Source organism: Amblyomma maculatum, chromosome 10, assembly GCF_055883805.1.
Source record: "Amblyomma maculatum isolate TAMU_Amacu chromosome 10, ASM5588380v1, whole genome shotgun sequence".
In the NCBI taxonomy this organism is placed as follows: domain Eukaryota; kingdom Metazoa; phylum Arthropoda; class Arachnida; order Ixodida; family Ixodidae; genus Amblyomma; species Amblyomma maculatum.
This window is the reverse complement of record NC_139353.1, coordinates 50,628,456-50,642,075: the sequence shown is the minus strand read 5'-3', so window position 1 is coordinate 50,642,075 and position 13,620 is coordinate 50,628,456.

Here is a 13,620-nt window from a genome sequence, read left to right as displayed (position 1 = left end):
TTAGTCCGAATTATTACAGGAACTAACATTCTTAACGCGCCTGTACACGGCATCATTAGCAAAATGCGTACATGCGGAGAGTTTGCGATAAGCTTGTCTTTAACTGTTAACTAACTACTAGGAGAACAATTTCGTAATGGGTGTGATTGAACTTGTCGAATTCTGCAAGGAAAATTGAACCTCATCTTTGATAGCGTATTTAACGATAACGAAACCCTTTTAGACAATAGTGAGCAAGCTGGAAATGGAGGCCATGTAATTCTTTTTTACAACAAACTTATTCGCAGATAACTTGTGCCTCTAATCAAGACAGTCAATCTGGCCCTCTACGCAGATGTGCCTGAGAGAACAAGGATGAGTCGACGAAACGAGAAAGGAGACTGCCGATACCTGGTAGGGGCTCCAAGACAAAGCTGAAATCCAACACTTGCTTGCGTTCCGGGAATTCCTGACAACGCACAACTTGACAAAACTGCCCCCTCTCCAAAATGGTCTTGACTTGAATGCGGCAGACTTTTTCCTTATACTGAGAACCAAGACTGAACTGCAAGAAATCCTTTTTTAAAATAATTGAAGACATTGTCACGTAGTGGTGACAAGGCCGTAGACACCAAGAGAGGACACAGGCGTGATAGTACAGAAATTAACGCTTTATTGGGTTGACTTGCGCCCGCAAAAAGACTAAGCAACTCGGCGGTGACGATATCAACAAACTTGTGCGTCGATCATCGAACTACGAATGCCTGTCGCAAACGTCAACGCGTAATGTAAAGGCGGCTCAGAATCAGCAAGATAAAGTCGCAAACTGTTACTAGCACAACCTGGAACATTGTAGAAGCTTACGCGAGTGGCCGAGATCATCGAGACAGATCTCAGCGCATCTTACGCGACAAAAAAAAACTGATGAAGGTGCGTCTCGTGACGTCGAGCATTAACAAACAAAAAATACACAATATGTATGCGTGCCAGAAGCAAGGTGATAAGGGCGCATGCCGGCGGATGTTAAAAAAAAAACAACAAATACAGCTTTGAAGACTTCGCGGCAATATGCAAACCGCAACAACCAAGTGCCACAAAGCGCACGGTGAGTACGCTGTTAAGCGTTCTGTGTATGTGCATGTTTATAGTGCAGTTAGACGGCTTGTAGTGAGAAACTGAAGAACCCACTTTAAACATGAGGCAAATAAAATACCAAATCCCACTGTACACAAAAATTACAGCCACAGGACATAACACTTATTCAAGGCTGGTTAGCCTTGGCTATTTAAAGTAAAGCTTTCTAGTGCCTGGTTATGCTGTGTCGCTTAGAGAGTTTAGACACATAAATAACCTAGTTTACAGAGCTGAAGCCCAATTAAGCATGAGACTTGGTTTTCCTGCGATTTAACGCCTCATTGACTGTCTCCAGGCGTTATAAAAACGGGGTCGCTCCTGCGCGTGACTCCTTCATAACTGTCTGCGAACCAGAAGAACACCACAGCCGGGTCAACATAACAAGAATGTATCCTGGGCATTTTGAAGAAGGAGGTCGCAGGAGGCAAGACGGATGAGCAGTGGCTGCGGTGGAAGAAAGGAGAAAGCAGGGAACTGCAAGGGTGTGTAAATTGGGTCATACAATGCTGTGTATTTGTGAAGATATGCGCGAGCAGGAATAAACCTCCCTGGCTTATGGAGAAGGAGCAGTGGGTGTGCAAAGTAGAAGAAGCAAAGCAGCAGCAAAAGAAGAAACAAGCGCCGTCAGCTGCGCAAGCGCCTTGCGTCCCACCTTAGGTTAAATTGCCGGTACTGAGGATCTAGGATCGAAGATGTCGGCAACTCGCTTGCTTTCAAAGTCAGCTAGAGCCATAATCAAGATATGGGCAGTCAGCTCACCAATTCGGACGCGGTGCGTTATACGGACAAATATATATTTGAGGGCAAGCTTCTTGTCATAGAGAGAGGTGCTCCATGCTAGAAGAAACCAGATGAAGGAAGGTGAAGGAAGTCTCGTACTACTAGGTCGCCTTAGCAGAGGTTGGCATTCTGGAATCCTGATACTAGTGAAGGACTCTGGGGGCTAGTCGCAGTCGCCGGATGGGTTGGCGTCCTAGAAGCGTTGACACAGGCCATACATTACGAAGACGGGGTCAGCGTCGTGATCCACAGGACCAGACTGCAAGCCAGTAGAGGCCACGGCTCAAGGTCATACATGAGCAGCAAGCGAGGGCCATGCACAAGCATGTGCGTATGGAGTCTCGCGCTTTTTCTTCTACTTGTTCTCGGCATCTTGAAACATCGCACTGAACAACATATGGGGATTAGTCAAGGTGTGTTGCCATACACAAAGAAAGTTTAGCAGGCGATGAGGGCCAAATATTAGTGCCAAGCGTGTATCATAAAAACTAGTGATGAAAAACCCCAAAAGAGCATTGAAAGTAACACATCGAACATCACTGTTTGGAGAAAAAAGGTGCCGAAGAAATTTAAACGAGTTAACTATTCAACCTATCAGTTGTAATCTTGTAACCATGGACAATCAAAACAAATTGAACCAAATCCAAATCATTAGGCGCTTGCACCTATATATAGTAAAACTGGTAGAGACAAGTTGAGGCCTAGCCTAGAAAGAGACGTTCCAGATATACCTTTCTCTCAAGAGCCAACTACTCCCAGAAGATGAGAAAATGGTGTTTAGATTCGGCCTCCGCACTTCAGCTTCATAGGTTGGGTGGTGTCCACTGACATCTGCATAAATATAAAACTAAAACTGAGAATACTGTGCTACAACAGCGTCATTGATAAAGCACACAGTATGGGTTTGCATGAAGTAACGTTCCAATTAAATGCTAAGCGGTCGATAATTGGGGTATTTATTAAGGGTTCATGTAGCGTGTCTGAGATGTGCTAGGAGCGCTGAAACCTGGAAGTCGCCAGCAGACTTAAGTTAGAGATGGGATATTTCACTGATACGTTAAGAGTCGACCCTGTTATGAAATCAGCCACCTCACTTGAACGAATGACTGTATATTCAGGGACTTGGATGAAATGGATCTCTTTCAGTGTACACGAAACGAAAAATTGACGTAAATTGCTATGCCCTTTTTGGCAAGTTTCAAGCGTAATTAAAACTGACAAACAATTAGCGAGGTTGATAACGTGGGTAAGGCGACATGAAATTTTCTGCAGAGCCAATCTAACATGCGAAAATTCAGCGAAGGTTATAGGAATTCGGAGAGATTAGCTCCGTGGTAATTGCCACAAAACCATGCACACTGCCTCTTTTGGCAGCTAATGAAGGCATCCGTTGAAGGAACAATGCAACGAGACTAATCCTCTCTGCGATCGGAAGAACCATTTGAAATATTTGAGTGCATCTGTTTCGCATGATAAGGGATGATTCGGTTAGAATGTATTTCCGCTGTCTCCTGCGTGTCATCATCAAAAGAACTAAGATCAACACCAATCGGTGTTGACCAGAGTGTCATCAATTACGCCCAATACGTAGAAATGAATAGGGCCAGTTGAGACAAAAAACAAAGGAAATACTGGCCTGAATGACCGGTTGAAATAACCAAATCAATAAGCTCGCACCGTGAGGTGCTGCAGCCGGGAATTTAGATCAGGGTACGAGCTTCCAGATAAAACTAGGCGTTCGGAACTGACGTTAGGAGGCCAAGCCAATGAACTCCTTTTCAGCAAGAATACGGATTCAATCTTGTAGTTCGCGCTATCAGAGAACGGGAAGCTAGTAACATCAAGTGTAGGACACATAGGATTTATAATTATAATGTGTCACGATGCATCTCAAAATTTTTATTCGCAGTTCGTGCCTCCAACCTACAACGCGTTCTACGTTAAACACATTGTTTTTTTTAGGCGTTTAGATGAGCAGCTGTTAGTGGACTGTTTCTTGAACAAGGATTATGTTTGAAAATGAAAAGTGGTCGCTAATAGTACACGCATCTCTTGCTCAAATAATTTGCCTCAATCTATCAAAAACCTGAAAAAGCTGATAAGCTGCGCTCACATTTCGCATTAGGAAGTACCGTAATCATCGGCAAAAATTTTTTTTCTTATAAATCAAGAATAATTTGCCACTCCCTGGCACATGCTTCTGTGCTGTGGGTTTTATGCAATGCCGCGAGACGGAGCAACGCGTCTGTGTAACAAGATATTCGTAACCTTCTTTTGTTAAGGATTTTGCATACGCGGATTTCGAAACGCTCATTATTAGCAGTAGTAACCCATACTCTACGGCAAGTAATCTAAAAGTTTTGTTACGTTTTTATTGCTTTTGCATACTTGCTGCCACTGCTATTCTGTAGCCCAGCGTCTTCCGGCGTCCTTCGGTAAGACAAAGGGAATTACAAATGCACTCACAGGCAGTCAGCGTAACGTGGCCTTTTGTGAGCTCCGCTGAAGAGCAGAAGGATGGTTGCTTGATTCCGTGTGGTTAAGGTTCTTTTATTCCTAAGCGCCAGTTCGTGCAGATGTATTTCTTGAAATATTTGACGCCATTCTCTGGATATGCAAAAAATAGGCCGATATATGATTTCGCACTAATTTGAAGCTTCTGTCGCCGTTCATCGTGCATCCCGAATGCATTCTGCAGCATCTTTGCCAGTTTGACTCGGTGTTGCACACAGTATTGCCTCTTTCTGTCACAGTGGGAAAGAATGCGCTAATGAATTACTGTCCTGCACAAGGTTAATGAAAATACGTTGAATACAACGAAAAGATCCACGAGACTGTGCAACTTCCACTTTATGACAGACAATGAATGTTGAGACATGTGTGAATGCTACAAGCTGCATCAAAATGATTCGATAATGTTCACAATTAGCGTCTAACGCAGAAGAGAATGCAAATACGTTCAGCGCGAAATTGAAAACATAAATCCCAAGAGGGCCTTCCGTAAGCAGTACCAATGCACCCCATTTGATTATATGTGTTGCAATCAGCGCCTTATACTATATTTAAGTAGAAAATTTGCGTTATGGAAGCTTTCATACCAATACCGCGTAATCTGCCTTTAATTGCAAAACATGATCTCCTCTTCATTACTCGGAGCTGCACACCACCACAACAGCAGCACGCATATCACTTGTTTCCAAGTATGCACTTCAATGTGCGTGCCTATATGACCGGGCAACAACTTTTATCGTCTCAATTGTATCGTGTACTTAAACCAGACGATTTAATCCGCTCACCGCGACATGAATGTTACGTCCCGGTGTTTTGGTTTTCTAGTTCTCACCTGCCAAAAAATTGTAATAAATTTTTGTCCCAATATTCAACCATTTTATAAAACCACCACTAATTAAGCTACCGCAGGCCAACGTATTATATTGCTGTTTTAGTTCAAGTGAACGAAAGCGAAAATGAGAAACACATGAACTCCGCTTACATATATGTGTTACGCGGCAGAGTTAACGGCTCTTGTCTGTGTCTCGCCTTCATGATCTTAACTAGGCTACATATAGTCTGCATTTCGCTTAAACACAAATTTCCCAATTTTTGCCTTTATTATCTTCCAGCATCATACAGCAGTGAGCTACAATATTGTGATAAAAAAAAATACTAAATATGTATGTACAAAATCCTCTTTCGCACAATACGTGCAAACATGCAAGCGTGGCATGGGGAAGAATGCGTGCCTGGTTATCAAAGGGTTTCTTGTGTGATTTCTGCCTCCCCCTACACGTAAAAGGAGCTTCCCAATGGCAGCAGCTTCCAATTTGACAATGTTACCGGTTCTGTTGATGTAATATTACCGGAAGGCTAATCATAGGCAGGCGATGTCGCCGACCTGCTACCGCCTGTCAAAGGCATGTTCGTGATTTTCGCGAATATAAACTAGTTTGCAGGATAGAAAAAGGTGAAATAATTATGAAAAGAAGCGATAAGTACTTAGTCTCGTACCATAAAATTCAGTCATACTTCTGCAGCACTATGCGACCAGTAGTTTCAAGCAAGCTGGGTAATTTGCCGAATCTTTCTCAAGGCAAAACAACGGTAAGCGCAAGGATGCAAGTACAAGACATAAAGAGAAGTACTTTTTCGAAACTGCATGCTTTTCTCCCAGTAAGAGGAAGTGTTGGTGTGCCTTACATTGAAAACAAAAACAACATAAATTACATGGTCACAGTATACATGAAAAAATTTAAAGGATTAACTTGTCAACAGCTCTTTAATGTTCACTGTGTTGTTATAATGATAGTAAGAGAGTTTGTATGTAGACCATTGTAAGCGTGATATTCTCTCTAGACTCCTGCGCTAGCTGGCAGCGGACATAGAGCTGACTAAGAGGGCCCTTAATACTTAGAACGTTAAGGCTAATGCTGCTGCTTACGCTGCAGGCTTTCAGAGTGTCTGAATAGGAACAGTGTATCCTGGTCTTTCACACATCTCGTCCTTACTCTGTCATACGAAAGCGTGCGATCTAAGTATATTAAACAATCAATACTCAACTAAAGCAATGGAACTTAGTTTTCCTTCGTTCCTGCCACTCAAGTTGCGTATTGTTTCTATTTCAGAAGGTGTGAATTAGATTCTTCGTTCGAACTTCAAGTTGGGCTAGTTGGTAATTTCTTGTTGGACTCATTTTATTAGCGGTAAAAACATGAACACAAAGAACACGAAACACAAGGGATACCCGCTAGACTGCAACTAGTTTTTGCTCTACAAATACATGACATATTGTAAGGAAGAAGATGATACAGTGCCGACACTAACGACGATGAAGACGCCGATCAGCTGGCGCGCGCACTGAGAGCTCGGACTGTCTTGTTCGGACGAGATCGTGCTTCGCTCTAGGATCCTCTTGTCGCACCCGTCGCCGTCTCCAGTCCTTCGAATAACCCCCAACAAACCCCTCTTCATTTGGTGGAGGTGCGGGGTGTCGCTCCCCGTACCTCTCGCAGAACAATGCCGGGATCCCTGGATATCTTCACTCCTAGACGTCCTCACCTCGTCCTCAACATCTTCATTCTCGCGATGTCTTCGTCGCCAAGCTTCCCATTTTATGATCCGGGGTGGTCTGCTGTATCGCAAAAGCTATCGCCTGGATGGTTGCAAATGGCTCTTGGTCATTCCTCGCCACCTTCGCACTGAAATTTGTGCCCATCACCATGCCGACCCGCAAAGCGCACATGCTGGCTTGTTGAAGACATAGGAGCGTCTCCGCCAGCTGTACAACTGGCGGGGGATGTACAACTTTGTCCGGCGCTATATTTGCTCCTGTACTGCTTGTCAGCAGCGGAAGTCTGCTCCGCGCCCCTCCACCAGCCCATTACCGCCATTGTCTTGTCCAGCGCGACCCTACGATCGTGTCGGAATCGACCTATATGGCCCTCTTCCATCTTCGACATTAGGCAACCGCTGGATAATAGTCGCCGTGAATCACCTAACTCGCTACGCGGAGACTGCAGCCCTGCCTAAGGCTAGTGCTCGTGACGTCGCCTCTTTTATCATACGTCACTTCGTTCTACGTCACGGGGCTCCTCGTGAATTTCTCAGTGACCGCGGCCGCGTCTTCCTATCACAAGTGGTCCACGAGCTGTTGGAAGCTTGCAAAATAATACATCGAACCACCACAGATTACCATCCTCAAACCAATGGCCTCACAGAAAGGTTTAACCGAACTCTTGGTGAAATGCTCACCATGTACGTTTGTTCTGACGTGTCTAATTGGGATCAGCTGTTTCCCTACGTCACCTATGCCTATAACACAGCGTCTCAGGCCACGACTGGAGTTTCCCCATTCTTTCTCCTCTATGTTCGTGAGTCTTCCTATCTACTGGGCACCATACTTCCTTACCGCCCCGACAGTTCAGAGTACACTTCTCTTTCTGCTGTGGCCCGTAATAGCTGACCAGTGTCGTCAGCTGGCTCGCTCTCATTCACGTCGGACATTCAAGATCTTCGCCGACATGAGAGCGATCATGGCAAACCCGCTGCTGACTTTCCTATAAACACCCTCGTTTGGCTCTGTGTTCCGGCTGATTCCAAATTCTCTGCAAAGTATAATGGCCCTTATCGTGTATTAGAGCGTACATCACCAGTTAACTACGTCGTGGAGCTGGCAACGCCTTCTTCGGACCACCGTCGCCTCGGCCGAGAAGTTGTTCACGTCAGTCGACTTAAGCGATATTACGATCCCTTTGTCATACCCTCGCCTTAAGTCGCCATGATGGCTCCCTCTTTCCACCGGGGCAATTGTAAGGAAGAAGATGATACATCGCCGACACTAACGACGATGAAGACGCCGATCAGCTGGCGCGCGCACTGAGAGCTCGGACTGTCTTGTTCGGACGAGATTGCGCTTCGCTCTAGGATCGTCTTGTCTCACCGATCGCCGTATCCAGTCCTTCGAATCACCCCCAATAAACCCCTCTTCAATATATATATATATATATATATATATATATATATATATATATATATATATATATATATATATATATATATATATATATATATATATATATATATTGTTACGGACGACAAGGAAGAAGAAGCGGGCAGTGGCGCGGGCAGGAGCGCTCGCGCTAGGCCCGCGAACATTCATTAAACGTCATCTACCATCGCCATCGGTCATGTTCTGTCTCCTGTGTTCATCGGCTTACCGCTTCGTAACAATATATATATATATATATATATATATATATATATATATATATATATATATATATATATATATATATATATATATATATATATATATATATATATATATATATATATATATATATATATATATATTGTGAGCACTGTGTGGCTCTTCATCTTCCACACGGCTGAACGTGTTGCTTCATCTTCATCCTGCTCCCTCTTGCAGATACCCATCGTCATCGCGGAGTGTGTTTGGCTGCAGTGCGCGACCAAGGCTTCAGGTCTGCAATAAAGCCTGATTCCCAAAGTCCGACCTACGTGTTGTCTTACACGTGGTGGAGGTGCGCCCTATTACCCTGCTGCTTCGTCACCTGCATCCACCTGGAGCTTCGTTCTGGCCGCCGTTTGACCCCGACCACCATCGTCATGACTCAAGAGGGCCTCTCCGCTATTCCGGCTTCTACCAACTCGACTCCAGCTCCCCTTGCCACTTGGAGTGTCAGTAGCCGTAAGCGCGACCCGCAGATGTTCGCCCGTCTCCGCGGCGACGACGCTGATGACTGGCTCGACAGCTACGACCGGGTCAGTGCTTTCAACCGGTGGGACGATTCTCTTAAACTAATTAATGTGTCCTTTTATTTGACGGATGTGGCCAAAACGTGGCTCCTAAATCATGAATCGACGATTCCGGACTGGGCTAGATTTAAACAAAAGTTACGCCAGATTTTCTGCGCTCCTACTGTTCGCATGGAGTCCGCCAAGAAGAAACTAGAAGCCCGACTTCAGCGGTCCAATGAGACCTATACTTCTTATATAGAAGATGTCTTTGCACTTTGTCGGCGCATAAATGACACCATGCCTGAGGCCGAGCGGGTTCGGCACGTCCTTAAAGGTATTGGGCCACTCGCCTATAACACCCTGGCCGGGCAGAACCCTACCACAATCGATGCCATCATATCGACTTGTCAACGCCTTGACGAGCTACAGTCAATACGCCTGCAGCCTGATCCCACTTCATTTGGTTTCACTGCCGACGCTGACCTCCGTGCGCTTATTCGCGGATTAATTCGTGAAGAGCTCTCGGCTCAAGGTAATTTGTGCCCCCCTGCATCTGAGCCACATCCTTCAAGTGCCGGCCTGCGTAGCATTATCAAAGAAGAGCTGGCGTCAATTACCTATTCCCCCCCAACATCGGTTGCTCCTACCATCTGTCAGGTGCCAACGTACGCCCTGGTCACGTCCTTGCCTCCTGCAGTAGGAGCGCCTACGCCACCGGCGCCTACCACTGCTCATGTCGCTGTATTGGCACCACCTGCCGTGGCACCGACATATTACGACATATTGCTGGCAGCAACTTTGCACATCACAGACACCTTGCTTTTGTAAGTGGTGAATAAAGATCATTTGCAGAAGGATGGTGATTTGGGCTTGTTGGTAAAGTATGATCTTGAAAGTAGCAAGATGAAAATACATGGACGTGCAAGAGAGCAAGACAGGCGCTTATTCGCAACTAGAATTTATCGAAGCAAACATGAAATAAATAGAGAATCCAAGCAACGCTGCAAATCACTCAGTCATCAATAACCAGACAACAAAACATGAGTCACTGAAATTCGCAAGCAGTCCCCTGATCTAGACAGGCCAGCTAACTACACGTTAACGCGATGGACGGCTTAATAACATATTCCTCACCTAGTCGTAACTTGTGTCTAGCTTCAATTATTCCCCGGTTGATTTGCAATACATTAACAGACAAAATGTGCGCAGCTGGAAGTAATGGAAAGCAACAAAAACATTCCTTACAAACACAGCCTTGCCGGTACCTCAACCTATATATCCACATTTCTCCTTCTCTCGTAATCGTACATTTAAACACCTTTTAAATTGACCCACATAAACCGACTGGAAGATAGCTGTATGCTCTAAGCAACATTTGTTTTACATGGTACGTATTACTCACGATTAACTCGACATGCGCGCTTTTCCCGAGACACATTCGCCAATATATTCTTGATAATTTGTTAGGGTCCGATAACACTACTCCAGCAGCATACCTTCTAGGCAGAATTTTCAAATTATGTCACTATCCACGCAAATATTATAACAGAACAGGTCTTTTTGTATCACAAAGTCCGACCCCTGCCTGCTCCCACAAATACCGATAAAACCGTTTCATTTTATTCAGCAATTTGTCGCAACTGCAATAACGTGAACTACGAAACCTGATCGTTAGCCTAGAAACCTGCTCAATAAAACTAATCGTCATGCGGCGAAAGTACGAATTCATCAATACTGAACCCAGGCTGGATACTGCAATGCTACCTTTGACAAGCATGGAATTGTTAGATCTGGAATCAAGTAGCACCTAACACTCCTAGGTGAATATCGCCAGCGCACATGGTGAGTACATAACATCAAGGTAACTCGTCCAGATACGGCAGCACTTTTTGTTTTCATTTGTTTCATCGTAACCACCAAGGCCTTGCTCCCTAAACGATATTAGAATATTGACAGGGCTTAATCTATGACACCTTTTGTAGAAGAGCAAGAAACCATCTACACACCGATACGGCTTTTACATTAATCCTTAACCAATAGAAGTTCTTGTAAATCATTCTGTCCACCATCCTTAAGGAAATATCGCCTAGCACAGGACAACGTTTGAACCTGTACAGATACCGGACATTTGAACATATACCTTATTGCCATACCCTACAGATATGCACACAAGTAAAGTAATTTTAATTGCAAGGAAAACCCAGTTGGAAACCGATAACTATTTTTAAATGCAAGGTCATCGTTTTGATGATCATGCGCAATAAACATACAATGGCTATTCATGAAGTCTTCATTTGGGATAGAATAAAATAGATCCTCCTCATAGACACTAACTGCTAAGCAGTCGACAGTATTTTCCTTTCTTAGTTACTCGAACCAAGCACTCTGAGTTCGCTAAAAGAAGAACCAAGCACTCTGAGTTCGCTAAAAGAAAGGTTTCTTCAAATGTAGGTAGACAGATGCTTCAGCAAATAATCCGAGATAAAATTTTGTCTCACAGCATTTCTGAAATAATCGCTCAAATAACTGACCTGGCCTGTGTGCTAAGACCTTGTATGGATTAGGAGAAAAGAGCTTTCAGTGTATAAATAATGTTTTTCACGTGCAAAAAGTGTGTTATATAAGTGCTTGTAAACGTTGTTAAAGTTTTTCATGTTCAATTTTGCCGTCTCATGTTTACGATGGAAAATGACTAAACAAAAAGAAATGCGGTATGTAGGCGTTGCTTCTTTGACGTTCTGTACACACCGTGTGTGTTGGCGATATTCACCTCTGAGTGCTAAGCCACTACCTGATTATAATTCTAAGTCTACATAGTGTGATTTTGACGAAGATCATTGCAAGTGTGCTTTGCACACTTCTTGTTTTTATGTTTATACTTACTTTCGAAGTGCCATATTGCTTCTGTACAAGACCAAACTCCAATTCCGGCAAAAATAAAAAGTGAAAAGTTGGAAGCGGAAGCTCGCGCGCGTGGACGATGTTCTGGGCTCAAAGCGGCGGGGGCCGAAAAAGGGTTCTTCTACTATACGCCAAAACATCTAGCTGCTATTCTACGATCGTTTTTGGTTTGTTTTGCAACACGCACATTGTACACGTGTTTGCAATGTATACCTATGTCACACAAAGCACGATACGGCCGAAAGTAAAACTCCTTCTAACGTGCGTGCTGCCCATAAGCGTGCTTCTAACGACTTATATACTAAAAGAATACATGATCATAAAATTAACACGGGCACAGGTAAGAATTCATAGCAGAAAGGCACTGGAAACTCGTATCGTCTTCTTACATGTTGTTGCGAAGAAGAAGGTGGGCAGTGGCGTGAGAGGATCCCTCGCGCTAGGCCAGTCATTAAAATCATCGTTCATCTTATCGCCATGCTGTGCCGTCCTCTTTGCTTGCCGCCACGTAGCATTTTCGTTGGAGGTACGGCGTGCGTCATCCCCATCCTCGCCTTGGAGCATCTAAGCCATCCTCAAACCGGGACCATCGACTGAGAGCCCTGATCGCCGAGCAGCTTGCCTTTGCTGCCCTGACCCGACCAACTACCACCGCCCAGCCGCCAGCCCGGATCTTAAGACAAGGAGAACAGACAGACCAACCAGAACCGAAATGAATAACCCGAAAACCCAAAGGACCCGAAGGACCCAAAGAATCCGGACATGTACACGCAACCCCCACCCAGCCACCTGTCGCGACCTCGAGCCATCGGTCCCATGCACTCTGGTGGCGGATGGTTGAACAGCTCCAGGGGAGGCGGATCACCCAAGCATCATCGTGTTCATCGTCATTGTGGTAGCAAGCGCATCATTCTCTTCCATCTTTTCTTGAACATCTACATAATCACTTCACCATCGATTTCAACGAACCGATCGGCACTTCCATCTTTTCTTGAACATCTACATAATCACTTCACCAGTGCACGTTAAAGAACCCCAGGTGGTCGAAATTTCCGGAGTCCTCCACTACGGAGTCTCTCATAGCCTGAGTTGCTTTGGAACGTTAAACCCCACAAACCAAACCAAACCAACTTCACCATCCACTTCAACGAACCGATCGGCACGATCGCTCGGTGGCCCCGGGAAGTGTTGCGAAGAAGAAGATCGGCAGTGGCTCGAGAGGAGCCCTCGCGCAATGCAGTCATTAAAATCATCGTTTATCCTATCGCCATGTTATGCTGACCTCTTTGCTTTGCGCCACGTGACAATATGAAAAAATTCAATATCCTTGTTGGAATTCCACGGATGGCGTACTAACACAATCACTGCCACACTTTTATTTACCAGCTCACGCGCAAGCGTATCAGAGCTGGTAAATAAATGTTTTTTTTTGCTGTTTTTTTAATACAGAGATATAGCACTGATAGTTAATGAAAAGAAACCAAGCAGCAGCAAACTGCAGGAAATGAAGTTAATATAGCTGTTCACACGTCAGAAAGAATGCTCTTTCCGAAAACATTTAGCAATTGT